Source organism: Hypanus sabinus, chromosome 19, assembly GCF_030144855.1.
Source record: "Hypanus sabinus isolate sHypSab1 chromosome 19, sHypSab1.hap1, whole genome shotgun sequence".
NCBI lineage: Eukaryota > Metazoa > Chordata > Chondrichthyes > Myliobatiformes > Dasyatidae > Hypanus > Hypanus sabinus.
In genome coordinates, this window is record NC_082724.1 from 61,703,009 (window position 1) to 61,717,835 (window position 14,827).

At 46.9% G+C, this 14,827-nt stretch overlaps 1 protein-coding gene across 6 annotated transcripts in view; it reads left to right on the forward strand.

The window, feature by feature from the left end:
- Positions 1-14,827, forward strand: part of mst1 (macrophage stimulating 1) — a 172,146-nt gene that overhangs the window by 92,319 nt on the left and 65,000 nt on the right. The window lies entirely within an intron of this gene.

The window sequence follows — 14,827 nt, forward strand, 5'->3', positions numbered from 1 at the left end:
CACAATAATATGTGCTGTGAATAATCAATGAAATGTTTGGGTTAATCAGTCAACATTTGAGTTTATTGACATATGCATGAGGACTGGTCAGCAGAAGTTCAATGAAAACGTACTTGCTGAAGCTGCAGACATAGCATCAGATAAATAGCTTTCACAAGTGAAACATAAGCTACTCTAAGATCAATTCAGCTCTTGCCTCTTACACCGCTCTCCATATTTTTGGCTTCCATGTGCCTAAAATGAGCTTCTTAAATATCCTTAACACATCTGCCTCTACTACCATCTGTCCCAGAGCGTTCCGTGCACTAACTACTCTCAGTGTAAAAAACACTTATCACTGATCCTCCAATCACTTTAAATTATTCCCCCCGGTATTAGTCATTTCCACCCAAGGAAAAAATCTCTGGCTATCCACTCGATCTATGCCTCTTATGATTTTGTACACCTCTATCAAGTTTCATCCTCCTCCACTCTAAAGAGCAAAGCCCTCGCCTACTCAACCTGTCCTCATAATACATACTCTCTAATCCAGGCAGCATTCTGGTAAATCTCCTCTGCACCCTCTCTAAAGCTTCTACATCCCTCCTACAATGAGGCAACCAAAACTGAACACAATATTCCAAATGTGCCTAACCAGGGTTTTATAGAACTGTAACATTACCTCACACCTCTTCCCTCCTACCTTTTATACAATATGGAATGTATTAAGTATACACTCTTTCACAGCAACATCAAAGTCATTCAACCACTCTTTATTGTCCATCTATCATCATTCATTCTCAGCTTGGAAAGGTGATAGAATTTAATGACCAGGTCATTGATGGAAAGCATTGGACCTCTGATAACTAAGAGGATCTTAGAAGTAGACATTTTCAACTCAGAGTTTTACTTCTTTTCTGAAGGTTTATCTCCTTGCAGCCAGTGACACTATGTTAAGTGACCATGAGTTATGGTAGTGCCATTTGGTGGCAGTGTCTCAGGGATGGACGAAGTAGTTGATCGAAGTGAAACTATAATTGGAAACACAAGAGATTCTGCAGAGTTAATCCAGAGCAACACACACAAAATGTTGGTGGAACTCAGCAGGTCGGCCACCATCAATGTAAGCAATAAACAGTTGAGGTTTCAAGCTGAAGCTCTTCATCGGGACCTGAGAAAACAACCCAAGTTTGTCCAAGCTCTCATTAAAGCACATGCCTTCTAGTCTAGGCAACATCCTGGCAAAACTCTTCTGTACCCTCATCAAAGCCTTGACATCCTTCCTATAATGGGACAGCCAGAACTCTGAGCAATATTCCAGATGTGGCCTAACTAGAGTTTTATAAAGCTGCAACATAACTTCCTAACTTTTGAACTCAATACCTTCTCTAATAAAGGCAAGCATGTCATATGACTTAAAGAAAGTGAGAAACTTAGAAAAAATATTATTTGAGAAAAGGCAGTCATTTTGTATCCTAAGATTTTAAACTAAGGTGGATGCATTGGTAAGTACCTTCCAAAATTAACTCCATTCTGGAAAGCTCATAGTAGTTTTGAAACAGTAATTAAAATGCTACAATTCAAGAAATGAGGGAGAGAGGAATCTATGAATTACAGGCTATTTCACCTGAAATCAGTTGCTGAAATCCAAAATTAACTTAGTGAGCAGAGATGACTTTGAAAATCTCACGTGATTAGACTGAGTCTGCATAGTTCTATGCAAAGGAAATCATGTTTAACAAATCTATTTTGTTGCAAGGACGAGGCTGAGTGCAGGACACCAGCACAGAGGTAGAGTCCTGAGGCGTTAGCACCATCATAAATGGGGAACCGGTATCCAGGAGAGTCTTTATACAGAGATTAAGTTTAAGTAGAGTATCCAGGAAATGATGCAGAGCTTAGAACTGACAGTCCTATAGAATCAGGAAATAAGGTTTACTCACATTAGAGTCGACCAATGAACTGGCACAGCATGGCTGTTACGCCCAAATTTTATCCTATGTTCGTTAATGGGAACCAGTTGTGCAGTAATTAATAGGACTAGCAATCATAGAGAATCAGCTGACAGGAATTAAGGCACAATCCATGAGATAATGGCAAGATGGAGAATTGCCAATCCGGACCATGACAGTACCCTCCCCTGAACGGGAGCCTGGTAGCCCTCCAGGCTTGTCTGGATGGTACCGATGGATGTCCTGGATGAGGGAGGGGTCCAGGATGAAGGAACAGGGAACCAAGGAATGCTCCTTTGGGCCGTACCCTTCCCAGTCGACCAGGTATTGGAAGCCCCTGCCCTGACTGTACATATCCAGTAGCCGCTGGACTGTGTATGCCGGATGGTCATTAATGATTCGGGCGAGTGGAGGGCTTTCGGTCGGAGGACACAAGGTGCTGACGGAAACGGGTTTTATTTGGGAAACGTGAAATATAGGGTGGATGTGCATAGACTTTTGGTAGTTTAGGTGGGACTGCTGTAGGGTTGATGATAGTTTCGACCTTGAAAGGTCCCAGGAAGCAAGGGGTGAGTTTCTTAGGCTCGTTTTTGAGAGGAACGTCTTTGGATGACAGCCACACTTCCTGCCCAGGTCGATATTCAGGTGCCGGAGTCCGATGGCGATCGGCAATCCTCTGGTTGTGATTGGCTGATCGGAGTAGGGCCATGCATGTGTCCTCCTAAACTTTGCGGCATCAACTGATATGGGCCTGAACCGACAGTACCTCAATCTCCTCTTCTTCTGTGGGAAACAGTGGGGGTTAGTACCCAAGGGAGCATTTAAAGGGAGATCATCTGGTGGCAGTACTAACCAGAGAGTTGTGGGCATACTCAACCCACGAGAGGTGGTCACTCTGGGTAGCCGGGTTGTTGGTTGTTATGCAACATAGCGCCGCCTCCAAGTCCTGGTTGACCTGTTCTGTTTGCCCGTTCGTCTGGGAGTGGAAGCTGGATGACAGGGTAACGGAGGCACCCGGGGCTTGGCAGAAGGCCTTCCATACCTACGAGATGAATTGGGGACCCCGAATGGAGACGATATCTGCAGGAATTCCGTGGAGGCATTGGACATGGCGGACGAGAAGGTCTGTGGTCTCTCGTGCCGAAGGGAGTTTAGGGAGGGCTACAAAGTGCACCATCTTGGAGAACCGGTCTACCATGGTGAGTACGATGGTGTTTCCGTGTGAAGGGGGTAGACAGGTGGCGAAATCTAGGGTGATGTGTGACCAAGGACAACCAGGAACAGGTAGGGGACGAAGTAATCCAGCAGGAGGCTGGTGGGAGGCTTTTCTGTGGGCACAGGCGGAACATGCAGAGACATAGGAACGGGTATCCGCCTCCATGGAAGGCCACCAGAAGTGCCTTTTCAGGAGAGACAGTGTCCGATCACTCTCAGGGTGGCAGGCGAACTGAGATGTGTTCCTCCAGTGGAGGACCTGAGACCTGACGGAATCGGGCACAGAAAGGCAATCGGCGGGTCCATTGCTGGGATCAGGGTCATCCGGTTGGGCCTCAGGATGGTGGGAGGATGGTCTCCAGGCTGGAAATGTCCTTCTTGGAATTGTACTGTCGGGAGAGTGTGTCAGGCTTCCCGTTCTTGGACCCCAGACAATCGGTGAGGACAAACTTGAATCATCCAAAAAACAATGCCCAATGGGCTTGGCGGGAGTTCAAGCATTTGGCGGTCTGGATATATCCAAGTTTCTTATGATCAATCCAAACAATTAATGGGTGTTCCGCCCCCTCCAGCCAGTGCCTCCATTCCTCCAATGCTAGCTTGATCGCCAGTAATTCCTGATTCCCCACGTCATAATTTCATTCAGTGGGGAATAGCCGGCGAGACAAGGTGACACAGGGATGAAGCTTCTGGTCTGGACTTGATCATTGGGACAGAACTGCTCCCACCTCAGAGTCAGAGGCGTCAACCTCTACAATGAACTGGCGGGAAGGGTCCGGTTGGACCAGGATGGGAGCGGTCGTGAAAGGTCTCTTCAGGTCAGTGAATGCTGAATCCGTTTCGGAGTCCCAACAAAACAGTGTTGTAGGCAAGGTAAGTCAGGTAAGGGGTGCTGCCACCCTACAGTAGTCCCCAATAAATCAGCAAAAGAAGTTAGCAAACCCCAGGAACTGCTGAAGTCACGGGCCTAGGCCATTCTTCCACCGCCTGTATCTTCTCGGGGTTTGCCCTCATTTGCCCACTCTCGATGATGTAGCCCAGGAAGCTGACCGAGGGGACGTGGAACTCACATTTCTCCACCTTCACAAATAACTTGTTCTCTCACAGTCTCTGCAGGACTTGATGGACATGCTGAATGCGTTTCTGGAGGCTGGTGGAGAATATTAAGATGTCATCTAAGTTAATAAACACAAAGTGGTTAATAAAGTCCCTCGTTGATTAGGGCTTGAAAAATGACAGGGGCATTGGTGAGGCCAAACGGCATGACCAAGTATTTGAAGTGGCCTAATAGTGTATTAAGTGCCGTCTTCCACTCGTCCCCCTCTGTTATCCTGACTAGATGGTAGATGCTACGAAGATCCAACCTTGAGAAGATGGTGGCTCCTTGAAGTGGTTCAACTGCCCAGTTAATGAGGGGCAGGAGGTACTTGTTTTTGACAGTTAAGTTGTTTAGGCCTTGGTAATCGATACAGGGATGAAGTGACCCATTCTTTTTCTCTACAAAGAGGAAAGCGGCGCCCACTGGGGAAGATGAGGGTTGAATAATGCCCACTGCGCGAGATTCACGAATGTATTTCTCCATGGCCTCTCTCTCACGTCAGGACAAGTTATATAGGCGACTGGTGGGCAGCGAAGCCCGGGGTGAAGGTCGATAGTGCAGTCATACGGGTACTGCAGAGTTTGCTGAATACCCGTTCCAGGTTGTGGTATTCTGCGGGAACTCTGGATAAGTCGAGGGGTTCCAAGGCAGGCGAGGTCGCGGTAGCCTCCCTAGGGGATGGAGCCGACCGCAGAGAGGTGGCGTGGCAAAATGGGCTCCAGCTGGCTATCCTCCCGGTAGACCAGTCGATGTGGGGGGTTGTGGTGGTTCAACCAGCGGTTACCCAGAACTATAGGGTCTTGAGGTGAATGGATGACATTAAATCATACCTTCTCTCAATGATTTCTGGACAGAATCAAGGTCAGGGTGGCGTACAGTGGGTAACCCGAGCCAGAAGTTTTCCGTCCAACGCCCAGGCCTCCAGAGGGGTACTTAACGGCTCCCAAGGGTGGCTATGTCCTTGTCCAGCAGATTTCCCTCGGCACTGGAACCCACCAAGGCAGAGAGAAGCAGGGACTCTTTTTGGTAATTCACGGTAGCTGGGATCTGCATCCAGGTTTGGGGACTGAAGGGAGTGTCGTCTGACTCACCAGAAAGGTTGGAGCAGGAGCTATGCTAGGAGCAGAAGGGAGAGGGAGGTTAGGGCTGGTTGCAGATTGTAAAGCAGGCTGTGGGATGACCCAAGGAGTGGGGTGACTTGTCTTTTCTCTCAGACACTCTTAAAGTTGATTATCTAGCCTGGTGGTTAGTGAGATCAGAGAGTCCAGGCTCTCCATGTCATCCCTCACTGCCAATTCATCTTTTATTTTATCTGAGAAGCCCTGTCAAAACACTTCCCATAGTGCCTCATCATTCCACCCAGTGCTGGCTGCTAATGTACAGAACTCGACGGAGTATTTGGCTATGATTCACGAACCCTGACAAAGATTTAGCAAGTGCTTAGTGGCATCCTTACCATGAATGGGCCGTTCAAAGACCTTCAGAGACGAAGCAGGACAAGGAGGAACAGAGCTCTGGTCAGTTGTTCCAGATCGCGGTGGCCCATGCCAAGGCATCCCCTCGTAACAGCCCCAGGATGTATGCAATTTTTGATCTGTCCAAGGTGTCCGTACGTGGCTATTGCTCAAAAACCAAGGAGTGTTGTAGCAGGAAGGCTCGGCACTTCCCTAGGTCCCCAGCGTAGGGTGCTGGTTCTGGTACGTACAGCTCTCGAGGTGATGGTATTGCCAACCCAAGGGGCATAGCCAACCCAGGTTGTGTGGTTTGGTCAGACTGGGTTCTTGGAAGGGAAGGAGTAAGGGGAGTGGCTACCCGGACAACCTGCTCACTGACCTTCTTTACATCCTCCGACAGGGCACGAAGATCTCTCATGACATTTTACAGACAGGATTGGTGGACTGCACTTGATTGGAAATTATATGGTCGGACTCCTTGGGAGGTGTCAGTGGTGGGATTTCCGGACGTGTGGATGGATGGTGGGCTGATATGGAGGCACTGGATCGGAGAATGGTTGATAGATGTGGGGAAGCATTGGATATTCTTGGTTATCTCTGTGGGCATTCTGGGGTGTTGCATGGGGATATTTGTTGACTGGTTTTGTTTGTTTGATTGGATCTGTTCTTGATTGTGGTTGTAGTTTATAGATCAGCTTCACAAACACTTAGAGGGTGTATGTACAAAATTAAGGGAGGGAAATTTAGAGGAGACATAAGCAGTAAGTTTTTTTACACAGTGGGTTGTGAATGCCTGGAATGACTTGCCAGGGATGGTGGTGGAGGTTAAAACATTAGGGATATTTAAGAGCCTCTTGGACAGGCACACGGATGAAAGAAAAATAGAGGGTTATGGGGTAGTGTGGGTTTAGTACTTTTTTTAAGGATTATATAGGTTGGCACAACATGGAGGGTTGAAGGGCCTGTACTGTGCTGTAGTGTTCTATGGTTCTCCAAGCAGTTGATCATGTACGCCCAGTAGGGAGCCCTGGCTGATGAGGGCTTGTCGCACGGGGTCTGTGTCCACTGTGTTCATTCTTGGCCAGTTCATTCTGTTGCAAGGACGAGGCTGAGGATGAACCCAAATGCAGGACACAGGCGCAGAGGCAGAGACGTGAGGCGTTAGCACCGTCACAAAGGGGGAACCGGTATCCAGGAGAGTCTTTACACAGAGATAAGGTTTATGTAGAGTATCCAGGAAATGATGTCAAGCTTAGAACTGACAGTCCTAAGGCATCAAGAAACAAGGTTTACTCCCACTAGAGTCAACCAACAAACTGGCAAAGCACGGCTGTGAAGCCCGAGTTCTATCCTATGTTCGCTAATGGGAGGCAGGTGTGCGGTCATTAATAGGACTAGCAATCATAGGGAATCAGCCGACAGGAATTAAGGCACAATCCATGAGATAATGGCAAGGTGGGGAATTGCCAGTTGGGACCATGACACTATTAGCACTAAGGATGTCAGTAGATAATGGGACCTAGCAGATATCCAAAAGTGCCACATGAAAATTACAGCACAAGTTCAGGGCACATGAAATTGAGGAAAATATTGAACTATAAAGGGAAGATTTGCTAATAGACAAAAAAAAGAAAGGCCACTTCAAATGATAAGTTGTAACAAGTAGTGAGCAAGAGGGATCAGCAATTTATAATCTAATGATTTGAACCAAGAGCAATGTTGTATATCCAAGTTTTGCCAATTAATCTTTTTAAGATGTGAGAAGAGTGCAACGTTTCTGCAAAGAAATACAACCATTTTAGTAAATGGACAAAAATATGGGAGCTGACATTTAATAAGGTTGTCTATGTTGGAGCAAGGGACGGAAAAACTCAGTATTATGGTATGGGACTATTGAATGCTGACATTCAAAAAGATATATGTTTGAGAAACAGAGAAAGTTAGCAAGCATGAACAGCAAGTAATTAAGAATTAAGTGGATGTTAGGCTTTACAGTTAGTACAATGATATGGAAAGCTCAGAAAATACTGCTGCATTGATGAGATTACACCTGGAGTACTCTTCACAGGTGGATTGGTGCATTGGTGAGATTACACCTGGAGTACTCGTCACAGGTGGATTGGTGCATTGGTGAGATTACACCTGGATTACTCTTCACAGGTGGATTGGTGCATTGGTGAGATTACACCTGGAGTACTCGTCACAGATGGATTAGTGCATTGGTGAGATTACACCTGGATTACTCTTCACAGGTGGATTGGTGCATTGGTGAGATTACACCTGGAGTACTCCACAGGTGGATTGGTGCATTGGTGAGATTACACCTGGATTACTCCACAGGTGGATTGGTGCATTGGTGAGATTACACCTGGAGTACTCCACAGGTGGATTGGTGCATTGGTGAGATTACACCTGGATTACTCTTCACAGGTGGATTGGTGCATTGGTGAGATTACACCTGGAGTACTCTTCACAGGTGGATTGGTGCATTGGTGAGATTACACCTGGATTACTCCACAGGTGGATTGGTGTATTGGTGAGATTACACCTGGAGTACTCTTCACAGGTGGATTGGTGCATTGGTGAGATTACAACTGGAGTACTCTTCACAGGTGGATTGGTGCATTGGTGAGATTACACCTGGAGTACTCGTCACAGGTGGATTAGTGCATTGGTGAGATTACACCTGGATTACTCCACAGGTGGATTGGTGCATTGGTGAGATTACACCTGGAGTACTCCACAGGTGGATTGGTGCATTGGTGAGATTACACCTGGAGTACTCGTCACAGGTGGATTGGTGCATTGGTGAGATTACACCTGGATTACTTCACAGGTGGATTGGTGCATTGGTGAGATTACACCTGGAGTACTCGTCACAGGTGGATTGGTGCAATGGTGAGATTACACCTGGAGTACTCGTCACAGGTGGATTGGTGCATTGGTGAGATTACACCTGGAGTACTCGTCACAGGTGGATTGGTGCATTGGTGAGATTACACCTGGAGTACTCGTCACAGGTGGATTGGTGCATTGGTGAGATTACACCTGGATTACTCCACAGGTGGATTGGTGCATTGGTGAGATTACACCTGGAGTACTCTTCACAGGTGGATTGGTGCATTGGTGAGATTACACCTGGATTACTCCACAGGTGGATTGGTGCATTGGTGAGATTACACCTGGAGTACTCTTCACAGGTGGATTGGTGCATTGGTGAGATTACACCTGGATTACTCCACAGGTGGATTGGTGCATTGGTGAGATTACACCTGGATTACTCCACAGGTGGATTGGTGCATTGGTGAGATTACACCTGGAGTACTCGTCACAGGTGGATTGGTGCATTGGTGAGATTACACCTGGAGTACTCCACAGGTGGATTGGTGCATTGGTGAGATTACACCTGGAGTACTCCACAGGTGGATTGGTGCATTGGTGAGATTACACCTGGAGTACTCGTCACAGGTGGATTGGTGCATTGGTGAGATTACACCTGGATTACTCCACAGGTGGATTGGTGCATTGGTGTGATTACACCTGGAGTACTCTTCACAGGTGGATTGGTGCATTGGTGAGATTACACCTGGATTACTCCACAGGTGGATTGGTGCATTGGTGAGATTACACCTGGAGTACTCTTCACAGGTGGATTGGTGCATTGGTGAGATTACACCTGGATTACTCCACAGGTGGATTGGTGCATTGGTGAGATTACACCTGGATTACTCCACAGGTGGATTGGTGCATTGGTGAGATTACACCTGGATTACTCCACAGGTGGATTGGTGCATTGGTGAGATTACACCTGGATTACTCCACAGGTGGATTGGTGCATTGGTGAGATTACACCTGGAGTACTCTTCACAGGTGGATTGGTGCATTGGTGAGATTACACCTGGAGTACTCTTCACAGGTGGATTGGTGCATTGGTGAGATATCACCTGGAGTACTCTTCACAGGTGGATTGGTGCATTGGTGAGATTACACCTGGAGTACTCTTCACAGGTGGATTGGTGCATTGGTGAGATTACACCTGGAGTACTCGTCACAGGTGGATTGGTGCATTGGTGAGATTACACCTGGAGTACTCCACAGGTGGATTGGTGCAATGGTGAGATTACACCTGGATTACTCTTCACAGGTGTATTGGTGCATTGGTGAGATTACACCTGGAGTACTCGTCACAGGTGGATTGGTGCATTGGTGAGATTACACCTGGAGTACTCTTCACAGGTGGATTGGTGCATTGGTGAGATTACACCTGGATTACTCCACAGGTGGATTGGTGCATTGGTGAGATTACACCTGGAGTACTCGTCACAGGTGGATTGGTGCATTGGTGAGATTACACCTGGATTACTCCACAGGTGGATTGGTGCATTGGTGAGATTACACCTGGAGTACTCTTCACAGGTGGATTGGTTCATTGGTGAGATTACACCTGGATTACTCCACAGGTGGATTGGTGCATTGGTGAGATTACACCTGGAGTACTCGTCACAGGTGGATTGGTGCATTGGTGAGATTACATCTGGATTACTCTTCACAGGTGGATTGGTGCATTGGTGAGATTACACCTGGATTACTCCACAGGTGGATTGGTGCATTGGTGAGATTACACCTGGAGTACTCGTCACAGGTGGATTGGTGCATTGGTGAGATTACACCTGGATTACTCCACAGGTGGATTGGTGCATTGGTGAGATTACACCTGGAGTACTCTTCACAGGTGGATTGGTGCATTGGTGAGATTACACCTGGAGTACTCGTCACAGGTGGATTGGTGCATTGGTGAGATTACACCTGGATTACTCCACAGGTGGATTGGTGCATTGGTGAGATTACACCTGGATTACTCTTCACAGGTGGATTGGTGCATTGGTGAGATTACACCTGGAGTACTCGTCACAGGTGGATTGGTGCATTGGTGAGATTACACCTGGAGTACTCTTCACAGGTGGATTGGTGCATTGGTGAGATTACACCTGGATTACTCCACAGGTGGATTGGTGCATTGGTGAGATTACACCTGGAGTACTCGTCACAGGTGGATTGGTGCATTGGTGAGATTACACCTGGATTACTCCACAGGTGGATTGGTGCATTGGTGAGATTACACCTGGAGTACTCTTCACAGGTGGATTGGTGCATTGGTGAGATTACACCTGGAGTACTCTCCACAGGTGGATTGGTGCATTGGTGTGATTACACCTGGAGTACTCGTCACAGGTGGATTGGTGCATTGATGAGATTACACCTGGAGTACTCTTCACAGGTGGATTGGTGCATTGGTGAGATTACACCTGGAGTACTCGTCACAGGTGGATTGGTGCATTGGTGAGATTACACCTGGAGTACTCTTCACAGGTGGATTGGTGCATTGGTGAGATTACACCTGGATTACTCCACAGGTGGATTGGTGCATTGGTGAGATTACACCTGGAGTACTCGTCACAGGTGGATTGGTGCATTGGTGAGATTACACCTGGATTACTCCACAGGTGGATTGGTGCATTGGTGAGATTACACCTGGAGTACTCTTCACAGGTGGATTGGTTCATTGGTGAGATTACACCTGGATTACTCCACAGGTGGATTGGTGCATTGGTGAGATTACACCTGGAGTACTCGTCACAGGTGGATTGGTGCATTGGTGAGATTACACCTGGAGTACTCTTCACAGGTGGATTGGTGCATTGGTGAGATTACACCTGGAGTACTCTTCACAGATGGATTGGTGCATTGGTGAGATTACACCTGGAGTACTCTCCACAGGTGGATTGGTGCATTGGTGAGATTACACCTGGAGTACTCGTCACAGGTGGATTGGTGCATTGGTGAGATTACACCTGGATTACTCCACAGGTGGATTGGTGCATTGGTGAGATTACACCTGGAGTACTCTTCACAGGTGGATTGGTGCATTGGTGAGATTACACCTGGAGTACTCTTCACAGATGGATTGGTGCATTGGTGAGATTACACCTGGAGTACTCTCCACAGGTGGATTGGTGCATTGGTGTGATTACACCTGGAGTACTCGTCACAGGTGGATTGGTGCATTGGTGAGATTACACCTGGATTACTCCACAGGTGGATTGGTGCATTGGTGAGATTACACCTGGAGTACTCTTCACAGGTGGATTGGTTCATTGGTGAGATTACACCTGGATTACTGCACAGGTGGATTGGTGCATTGGTGAGATTACACCTGGATTACTCTTCACAGGTGGATTGGTGCATTGGTGAGATTACACCTGGAGTACTCGTCACAGGTGGATTGGTGCATTGGTGAGATTACACCTGGAGTACTCTTCACAGGTGGATTGGTGCATTGGTGAGATTACACCTGGATTACTCCACAGGTGGATTGGTGCATTGGTGAGATTACACCTGGAGTACTCGTCACAGGTGGATTGGTGCATTGGTGAGATTACACCTGGATTACTCCACAGGTGGATTGGTGCATTGGTGAGATTACACCTGGAGTACTCTTCACAGGTGGATTGGTGCATTGGTGAGATTACACCTGGAGTACTCTCCACAGGTGGATTGGTGCATTGGTGTGATTACACCTGGAGTACTCGTCACAGGTGGATTGGTGCATTGGTGAGATTACACCTGGATTACTCTTCACAGGTGGATTGGTGCATTGGTGAGATTACACCTGGAGTACTCGTCACAGGTGGATTGGTGCATTGGTGAGATTACACCTGGATTACTCTTCACAGGTGGATTGGTGCATTGGTGAGATTACACCTGGAGTACTCGTCACAGGTGGATTGGTGCATTGGTGAGATTACACCTGGAGTACTCTTCACAGGTGGATTGGTGCATTGGTGAGATTACACCTGGATTACTCCACAGGTGGATTGGTGCATTGGTGAGATTACACCTGGAGTACTCGTCACAGGTGGATTGGTGCATTGGTGAGATTACACCTGGATTACTCCACAGGTGGATTGGTGCATTGGTGAGATTACACCTGGAGTACTCTTCACAGGTGGATTGGTTCATTGGTGAGATTACACCTGGATTACTCCACAGGTGGATTGGTGCATTGGTGAGATTACACCTGGAGTACTCGTCACAGGTGGATTGGTGCATTGGTGAGATTACACCTGGAGTACTCTTCACAGGTGGATTGGTGCATTGGTGAGATTACACCTGGAGTACTCTTCACAGATGGATTGGTGCATTGGTGAGATTACACCTGGAGTACTCTCCACAGGTGGATTGGTGCATTGGTGAGATTACACCTGGAGTACTCGTCACAGGTGGATTGGTGCATTGGTGAGATTACACCTGGATTACTCCACAGGTGGATTGGTGCATTGGTGAGATTACACCTGGAGTACTCTTCACAGGTGGATTGGTGCATTGGTGAGATTACACCTGGAGTACTCTTCACAGATGGATTGGTGCATTGGTGAGATTACACCTGGAGTACTCTCCACAGGTGGATTGGTGCATTGGTGTGATTACACCTGGAGTACTCGTCACAGGTGGATTGGTGCATTGGTGAGATTACACCTGGAGTACTCGTCACAGGTGGATTGGTGCATTGGTGAGATTACACCTGGATTACTCCACAGGTGGATTGGTGCATTGGTGAGATTACACCTGGAGTACTCTTCACAGGTGGATTGGTGCATTGGTGAGATTACACCTGGAGTACTCTTCACAGGTGGATTGGTGCATTGGTGAGATTACACCTGGATTACTCCACAGGTGGATTGGTGCATTGGTGAGATTACACCTGGAGTACTCTTCACAGGTGGATTGGTGCATTGGTGAGATTACACCTGGATTACTCCACAGGTGGATTGGTGCATTGGTGAGATTACACCTGGATTACTCCACAGGTGGATTGGTGCATTGGTGAGATTACACCTGGAGTACTCTTCATAGGTGGATTGGTTCATTGGTGAGATTACACCTGGATTACTCCACAGGTGGATTGGTGCATTGGTGAGATTACACCTGGAGTACTCGTCACAGGTGGATTGGTGCATTGGTGAGATTACACCTGGAGTACTCGTCACAGGTGGATTGGTGCATTGGTGAGATTACACCTGGAGTCCTCGTCACAGGTGGATTGGTGCATTGGTGAGATTACACCTGGAGTACTCTTCACAGGTTTGGCCTCCTATTTCAATGGAATATATAATTACCAGCATCAGAATCAAAATCTGGTTTAACATCACTGCCATATGTTGTGAAATTTGTTGTTTTGCAGCAGCAGTAAATTACAATACATAGTAATAAATCCATAAATTACAATAAGAAGTATATATTAACATTAATTAAATAAATACTTAAATACTGAGGACGTGTTCATGGGTTCACTTTCCATTCAGAAATTTAATGGCAGAGGGGAAGAAGCTGTTCCTGAAATGTTGAACGTGTATCTTCAGGTTCCTGTACCACCTCCTTAATGGTAGCAATGAGCAAAAGAGCATGTTCTGGGTGATGAGTTTCTGTTCCCTAATGATGGATGCTGCCTTTTGGAGGCATCACCTTTTGAAGAGGTCCAGGATGATGGAGATGGTTGAGTTTACAACTTTTTCCAGCCCTGTGCAGTGGCCCCACCATACCAGACAATGAAGCAACCAGTTAGGATGCTTTCCATGGTACATCTGTAGAGATTTGTGAGTGTCTTTGGTGACATACCAATTTTCCTCAAACTCTTAATGAAAGAGCCTTCCTTCCTTCTTTGTAGTTGGATCAATATGCTGGGTCCAGGATAGATCCTCAAAGATGTTGGCACTCAGGAACTTGAAACTGCTCACCCTTTCCATTTCTGATTCCTCGATGAGGACTGATATATGTTCCCTCAACTTCCCCTTCCTGAAGTCCATGATCAATTTATTGGTCGTACTGATGTTGAGTGCAAGGTTGTTGCAATGACACACCTGAACCAGCTGATCTATCTTGCTCCTGTATGTCTCCTCGTCACCATCTGAATTCTGCCAAAAATGGTGACATCAGCAAACTTATATTTTTAAAAGAATAGCAGAATAGATTCACTAGATAGATCCACTGGATGGAAGTATTGTCTAATGAGGAAACAAGTGGCCAGATCAGGCCTATACTCCTGAGAGATTTAGAAGAATTAGAAGAGA